Genomic DNA, 7,441 nt, shown 5'->3' with positions numbered 1-7,441 from the left:
ACATCAGCGAAAGTCCAGTCCATAGTGGGGCCAGCAGGAACCATCCCGAGTGGAGACGGGTCAGCAGCGTAGAGATGTCCCCATCTGATGGACATGCTAGCGGTCCACCCCGGGTTGGGAGCAGAGTAGAAAAGAAAAGAAAAGAAACGGCAGATCAACTGGTCTAAAAAGGGAGTCTATTTAAAGGCTAGAGTATACAAATGAGTTTTAAGATGAGACTTAAATGCTTCTACTGAGGTAGCATCTCTAACTTTTACCGGGAGGGCATTCCATAGTATTGGAGCCCGAATAGAAAACGCTCTATAGCCCGCAGACTTTTTTGGGCTCTGGGAATCACTAATAAGCCGGAGTTCTTTGAACGCAGATTTCTTGCCGGGACATATGGTAAAATACAATCGTCAAGATAGGCAGGAGCTTGACCGTGTAGTATTTTATACGTAAGTAGTAAAACCTTAAAGTCGCATCTTAGGTGCACAGGAAGCCAGTGCAAGTGAGCCAGTATAGGTGTAATATGATCAAACTTTCTTGTTTTTGTCAAAAGTCTAGCAGCCGCATTTTGTACCATCTGTAATCTTTTAATGCTAGACATAGGGAGGCCCGAAAATAAAACGTTACAGTAATCGAGACGAGATGTAACGAACGCATGGATAATGATCTCAGCATCGCTTGTGGACAGAATGGGACGAATTTTAGCGATATTACGGAGATGAAAGAAGGCCATTTTAGTAACACTCTTTATGTGCGACTCAAACGAGAGAGTTGGGTCGAAGATAATACCCAGATTCTTTACCGAGTCGCCTTGTTTAATTGTTTGGTTGTCAAATGTTAAGGTGGTATTATTAAATAGATGTCGGTGTTGAGCAGGACTGATAATCAGCATTTCCGTTTTCTTAGCGTTGAGTTGCAAAAAGTTAGCGGACATCCATTGAGACACGCCTCCAGCTGACTACAATCTGGCGTGTTGGTCAGTTTTAGGGGCATGTAGAGTGGGGGGTCATCAGCATAACAGTGAAAGCTAACACCGTATTTGCGTATGATGTCACCTAGCGGCAGCATGTAAATACTAAAGAGTGCAGGGCCAAGAACCGAACCCTGGGGAACTCTGCACGTTACCTTAACATAGTCCGAGGTCACATTGTTATGGGAGACACACTGCATCCTGTCAGTAAGACAAGAGTTAAACCAAGACAAGGCTAAGTCTGTCATCCCAATACGCGTTTTGATACGCTCTAATAAAATATTATGATCAACAGTATCGAAAGCGGCGCTAAGATCAAGAAGCAGCAACATAGATGAAGCATCAGAATCCATCGTTAGCAATAGATCATTAGTCATTTTTGCGAGGGCTGTCTCCGTAGAGTGATTTGCCCTGAAACCGGACTGAAAAAGTTCACAGAGATTGTTAGACGCTAAGTGTTCATTTAGCTGCTGTGCTACAATTTTTTCGAGGATTTTCGAGATAAATGGAAGGTGGGACACCGGCCGGTAGTTTACCAGGAGATCGGGATCGAGGTTAGGTCTTTTGAGTAGAGGATGAATAACCGCTTTTTTGAATGCTAGGGGAACAGTGCCAGAGGAAAGTGATAAGTTTTTAATATTTAACACTGATGGACCTAGTAATACAAAAAGCTCCTTGATAAGTTTCCCAGGAATTGGGTCAAGTAAACATGTTGTTTGTTTTGTCCCATTTACACATTTTGACAATTCCTCACAATGTTATTTCATCAAAGAGAGAGAAATTATTTTGGAGGGCGGTATCCGTCGTATATACAGTCGTATCTGTGTTAATAGAACCCAGTTGTAGCTGAGATGCATTGTCTTTAATCTCTTTTCTAATGACTTCAATTTTCTTATTAAAGAAATTCATAAAGTCATCTGCTGAGTGGGTGGAGCTACTGGGAGGAGTCCCTTGTTGGGATAGCGATGCTACTGTACTAAACAGAAATTTAGGATCATTTTTGTTGAGGTGGATGAGATTTGAGTAATATTTAGCTTTAGCTGAGGTAAGCATGCGTTTATAAGTTATTAAACTATCACACCATGCTTGATGGAAAACCTCAAGTTTAGTTGCACGCCATTTGCGTTCCAGCTTTCTACATGATAATTTCTGGGCTTTAGTTTCTTCTGTGAACCATGGGGTACGCCTTTTAGGGGCCCTTTTTAGCTTTAGCGGTGCTACAATATCAATGGTGTCGCGCAGGGCGTCATTAAAGTTGTTAGTGAGGTTATCAATAGAGCCCACATAATTTGGGAATGGTGCCATTACCGAAGGCAGTAGGTCAGTAAGAGTCGTCGTTGTGGCAGCATTAATGTTGCGGCTGCTATAGTAGTTATTATTATTATTATTAGTTTGTTGACAATGAGTCAGAACTTCGAATTTTATAAGGTAATGATCGGACATTACTTTAGTGTACGGGAGTATCGTAACTTTAGAGGTGGTGACACCCCTGACAAGCACTAGATCTATCGTATTACCGTTGTGATGCGTGGGTTCATTTATTATTTGTGTAAGACCACAGCTATCAATTATAGTCTGGAGCGCCACGCATGGAGGGTCCGATGGGGTATTCATATGGATATTAAAGTCCCCCATTATGATTATATTGTCGGCGTGCGTCACTAGATCAGCAACAAACTCTGAGAATTCACTGATGAAGTCCGAATAGGGCCCAGGGGGGCGGTAGATAACAGCCAGGTGGAGAGGCAGCGGTGTGACAAACCTCATAGTGAGCACCTCAAACGAGTTATATTTATTATTTAGGTTAGGTGTAAGATTATAGTTTTCATTGTATATTAGTGCGACACCCCCTCCCCTTTTAAGAGGTCGGGCAACATGTGTATTGGTATAGTTAGGAGGAGATGCCTCATTTAGCGCAAACAAATCGTCTGGTTTGAGCCAGGTCTCGGCGAGACCAACGACGTCAAGTGTGTTGTCTCTAATGATTTCATTAACTAATAACGTTTTGGAAGATAATGATCTTATGTTTAAAAAGCCCATATTATAGGTAGTGGGCTGTTTTGAGGATTGTTTGTTGAAATTATCCGAAGTAGCAATATTAATAATGTTGCGTTTATTATGCGTATTGCACTTTAAATAGTTTCGACCATATCTAGGAATTGATACGACGGGGATATTCAGATTGTTTGCTTGATGTTGCGATAAACTGAACGCATCATAGTTAGCTACCTCAGTACAATGTATGTCTGCCTCTGACACGGTCACAAAAGAAAAAACATTATGTGAGTTGTGTTTTATTCTAAGAGAATTGCTATGTGTGCAGGGATTATCCAGCCTGACGCCGGCTAGTTCTAGTTTAAATGGCTTCTTACCCGGAGACTCCACGCTTCTTTGGTTAGCTTTTCTCTTTGTTGTTAGCCCAGCTCGGCATCCCCACTTCTGCTTCCGCTCGCACCGCTTATGTCGTCTCCATTGGCGGTCACCGCTAGCACTTGACTCCGCTGCTACAAAGGCCGCTCGATGTAGCCCACGAAGTATTCCCATGCTAGCGAGGAGGTCCACCGTACATGCATCTTTTCAGTCAACAACTGTATGTGTGTAACGTATTTCTTGTGCTGAGCGATCATAAAACTGGAGGCTCGTCTCATAACCCCGCCTCCTGGTGCCAAGCACCTCCGCCGCAGAATGCACCGCCCGACGGGAGCGCCACACCAACCAAAGCCCACACCCAAACCCTCCACGTGCAAGACCGAATCCACCCAAAAAAAGTCACTTAACAAGAAGCCAAAAAGTGCAAAAACAACAATGCTCGCGCAGCGCGCCGGAGGAGCCGTGAACAGGGACACAACATTAGGTACACCTGCAGACTGCTGCGCGGATTTCATATTTCATTCATTCACAACTCTTCCAACATGAACACCACTGCTCCTGCACTTATAAGTAAAGGTAAGACCATAATAACGTATTTTTTATTAAATGTGCTTTTTTGTGTGCTTCAGTTTGTAAGTGTAAAGTTAAAGTACCAATGATTGTCACACACACTATACACTGTAACAAAAAAAAAAGTTGAGAAAACGCAAATTTTCAAGGCAACATGATGCAACAAGATTTTTGTGTTTTCTCAACTTTTGACTACTGCTGGCCAGACACTGTTTTGGTAGTTAAACATAGTGAAACCTTATTTCTGAGTCTGACTAACTTAAAAACTATAATTATTTTTTACAGTGTACCAAAACAGTGTCTGGTTAGCATTTACCACATTAGCAATGTATAGAGTGTATTTCTTTAAAGTTAAGACTAGTTTAAAGTTATCTTCATTGAAAAGTACAGTGCTTTTCCTTAAAAAATAAGGACATTTCAATGTGACCCCAAACTTTTGAACGGTAGTGTATATATATATATATATATATATATATATATATATATATATATATATATATATATATATATATATATATATATATATATATATATATATATATGTACCCAAATGACCCTGTCATATCATATATATATATATATGATATATATGATATATATGATATATATATATATCATATATATATATATATATATATATATATATACATATATATATATATATATATATATATATATATATATATATATATATATATATATATATATATATATACATATATATATATATATATATATATATATATATATATATATATATATATATATATATATATATATATATATATATATATATATATATATATATATATATATATATATATATATATATATATATATATATGTATATATATATATATATATATATATATATGATATATATGATATATATATGATATATAACTTTTGATCAGGGTCATTTGGGTACTTTTGTCATTTTTGGTTTAAAAAGAGCAAACACAGTTGTTTGCCAATAAATAGCTCCACACAACCATATATATATATATATATATATATATATATATATATATATATATATATATATATATATATATATATATATAGGTATACATGTATATCAGTGACGTGCAGTCAGTAGAGGCAGGGGAGGCGGGGCCTCACCTGCCATCATGGAAAGAAAAAAAATTTAAAAAGAAAAAAAAAAAAATTTAATTGTTATATGCATCCAGTGATTATACTAAAGTTATTTTCCATTTAACTTCACCAGTTTTAGATTATTTTTATTTTTATATTCACATTTGCCGTTCAAATACTGAGAAGAGACGGTGCGGTGATCAGCAGCCAGTTGAGGCACGTCACTCAGTTGTGCCTCAACATGGATTGTGCGCAATGACTCGGCTAACTGCTGGCCTGCTGTACAGTGAGACCGTATTGCTATATGAATTATATCAGCCAACTAAACTATGGCATAGTTTAGTTAGCTGAGGTATATAATGTATAGTGTATTTTGTCAACAACTGTATGTGTGTAATGTATTTTTTGTGCTGAGCATTCATAAAACTGCTGCAAAAGAGTACTGGCTGAGGCTCGCAGTAATCCGGCCTCCTGGTGGTAGAGGGCGGTAGTGATCCCAGAGATCATTCCTCTGCCGCAGAAGAAAAAATGAAAATTTAAAAATTTAAAAAAAGTTAGCAAGTCAAGTACAGCGATTGTTTATTTCCCCTCGCCTGAACTTTTATTAAAAACATGGAGGATTACATATGTGAAATAAAACAGTTTTCTAAACTGGACTTTCTTTCGAAGCAGAGGGTAATAATTAAAGGTAGACCAACGCCGGAGGTAAAAGGTTTGCTTTTGACTTCGGGACAGAAGACCCGTTCTTTTCAAACGGTGTGGTACACACGCAAAGGCTGGCTGTGTGGATGTCCAGCAAGAAAGGTAAGACCATAATAATGTTTTTTTTATTAAATGTGCTTTTTTGTGTGCTACAGTTTGTATGTGTAAAGAATGCTGGTATGAGCTTTTAAACATAACCCGTTAACTGCTGCCAATCAAATGGTGAATAAGATACTCTTTAGGGCTCATATGTTTGTAAATCGGGCAGCACGGTGGAACAGGGGTTAGTGCATGTGCCTCACAATACGAAGGTCCTGAGTAGTCCTGGTTTCAATCCCGGGCTCGGGATCTTTCTGTGTGGAGTTTGCATGTTCTCCCCGTGACTGCGTGGGTTCCCTCCGGGTACTCCGGCTTCCTCCCACCTCCAAAGACATGCACCTGGGGATAGGTTGATTGGCAACACTAAATTGGTCCCTAGTGTGTGAATGTGAGTGTGAATGTTGTATGTCTATCTGTGTTGGCCCTGTGATGAGGTGGCGACTTGTCCAGGGTGTAGTGAATTAGTGAAGTGAATTACATTTTATATAGCGCTTTTTTCTCAAGTGACTCAAAGCGCTTTACATAGTGAAACCCAATATCTAAGTTACATTCAAACCAGTGTGGGTGGCACTGGGAGCAGGTGGGTAAAGTGTCTTGCCCAAGGACACAACGGCAGTGACTAGGATGGCGGAAGCGGGGATCGAACCTGCAACCCTCAAGTTGCTGGCACGGCCGCTCTACCAACCGAGCTATACCGCCCCAACCGAGCTATACCGCCCCGCCTTCCGCCCGAATGCAGCTGAGATAGGCTCCAGCACCCACCGCGACCCCAAAAGGGACAAGCGGTAGTAAATGGATGGGGATGGATGGATGTTTGTAAATCTGACTGTGATGAAGTCAGTGCCTCACCAGTCATGCACCTCACCGCACGTCACTGATGTATATGTATGTATGTATATATGTACTGTATGTATGTATATGTGTATATGTATATGTATGTATGTATATATATGTACTGTATATATGTATATATATATATATGTATATATACAGTGTTGGGTTAGTTACTGAAAACCAGTAACTAGTTACAATTACTAGTTACTTTATTTCAAAAGTAACTCAGTTACTAACTCAGTTACTTACACCAAAAAGTAATGCATTACTGTGAAAAGTAACTATTTAGTTACTTCTTTTTTCCCCCTTTTTTTTAATGCCCTTTTAGCCTTCATTTCAGTACTGTTATTGCACTGGAGAATAATACAATCTGTTGATCAACTTGACATGCATTTGCATCACTGAACTCAGAAAGCAATGTGGTCTACATACAACACACAAAGACAAAGATATGTTTCAAAGGGCCAATTTATTTCAGGCCAGAAAAAATTGACAAACTATTTTAAATAGCTGCAACATAATGGCACTTCAACTTTAACTCTAAGTAGATAGGATCTTTGATCCAAGACACAACGTACATTTAACTAAAATATTATTTTCTTTGTGCTCGAAAAAAGAAAAGTATTGAGAATATCTCCATGTTAAAAAACTCGACTTCTGGCATCGCCATGATGTCTTGTTAGTTGTTATGAGAGTAGCGTATGTGTGTGTGTGGCCCTTTAAGATATGACAGCATGAGTAGTGATGGATCGGCAGTTCTTTTGACTGTACTGAATCACTAGAATCAGTTCCTTAAAATGAATCGTTCAAAAA

The sequence above is a fragment of the Entelurus aequoreus genome, linkage group LG11 (assembly GCF_033978785.1).
Source record: "Entelurus aequoreus isolate RoL-2023_Sb linkage group LG11, RoL_Eaeq_v1.1, whole genome shotgun sequence".
In the NCBI taxonomy this organism is placed as follows: domain Eukaryota; kingdom Metazoa; phylum Chordata; class Actinopteri; order Syngnathiformes; family Syngnathidae; genus Entelurus; species Entelurus aequoreus.
Note: the sequence above shows the minus strand (reverse complement) of the source record.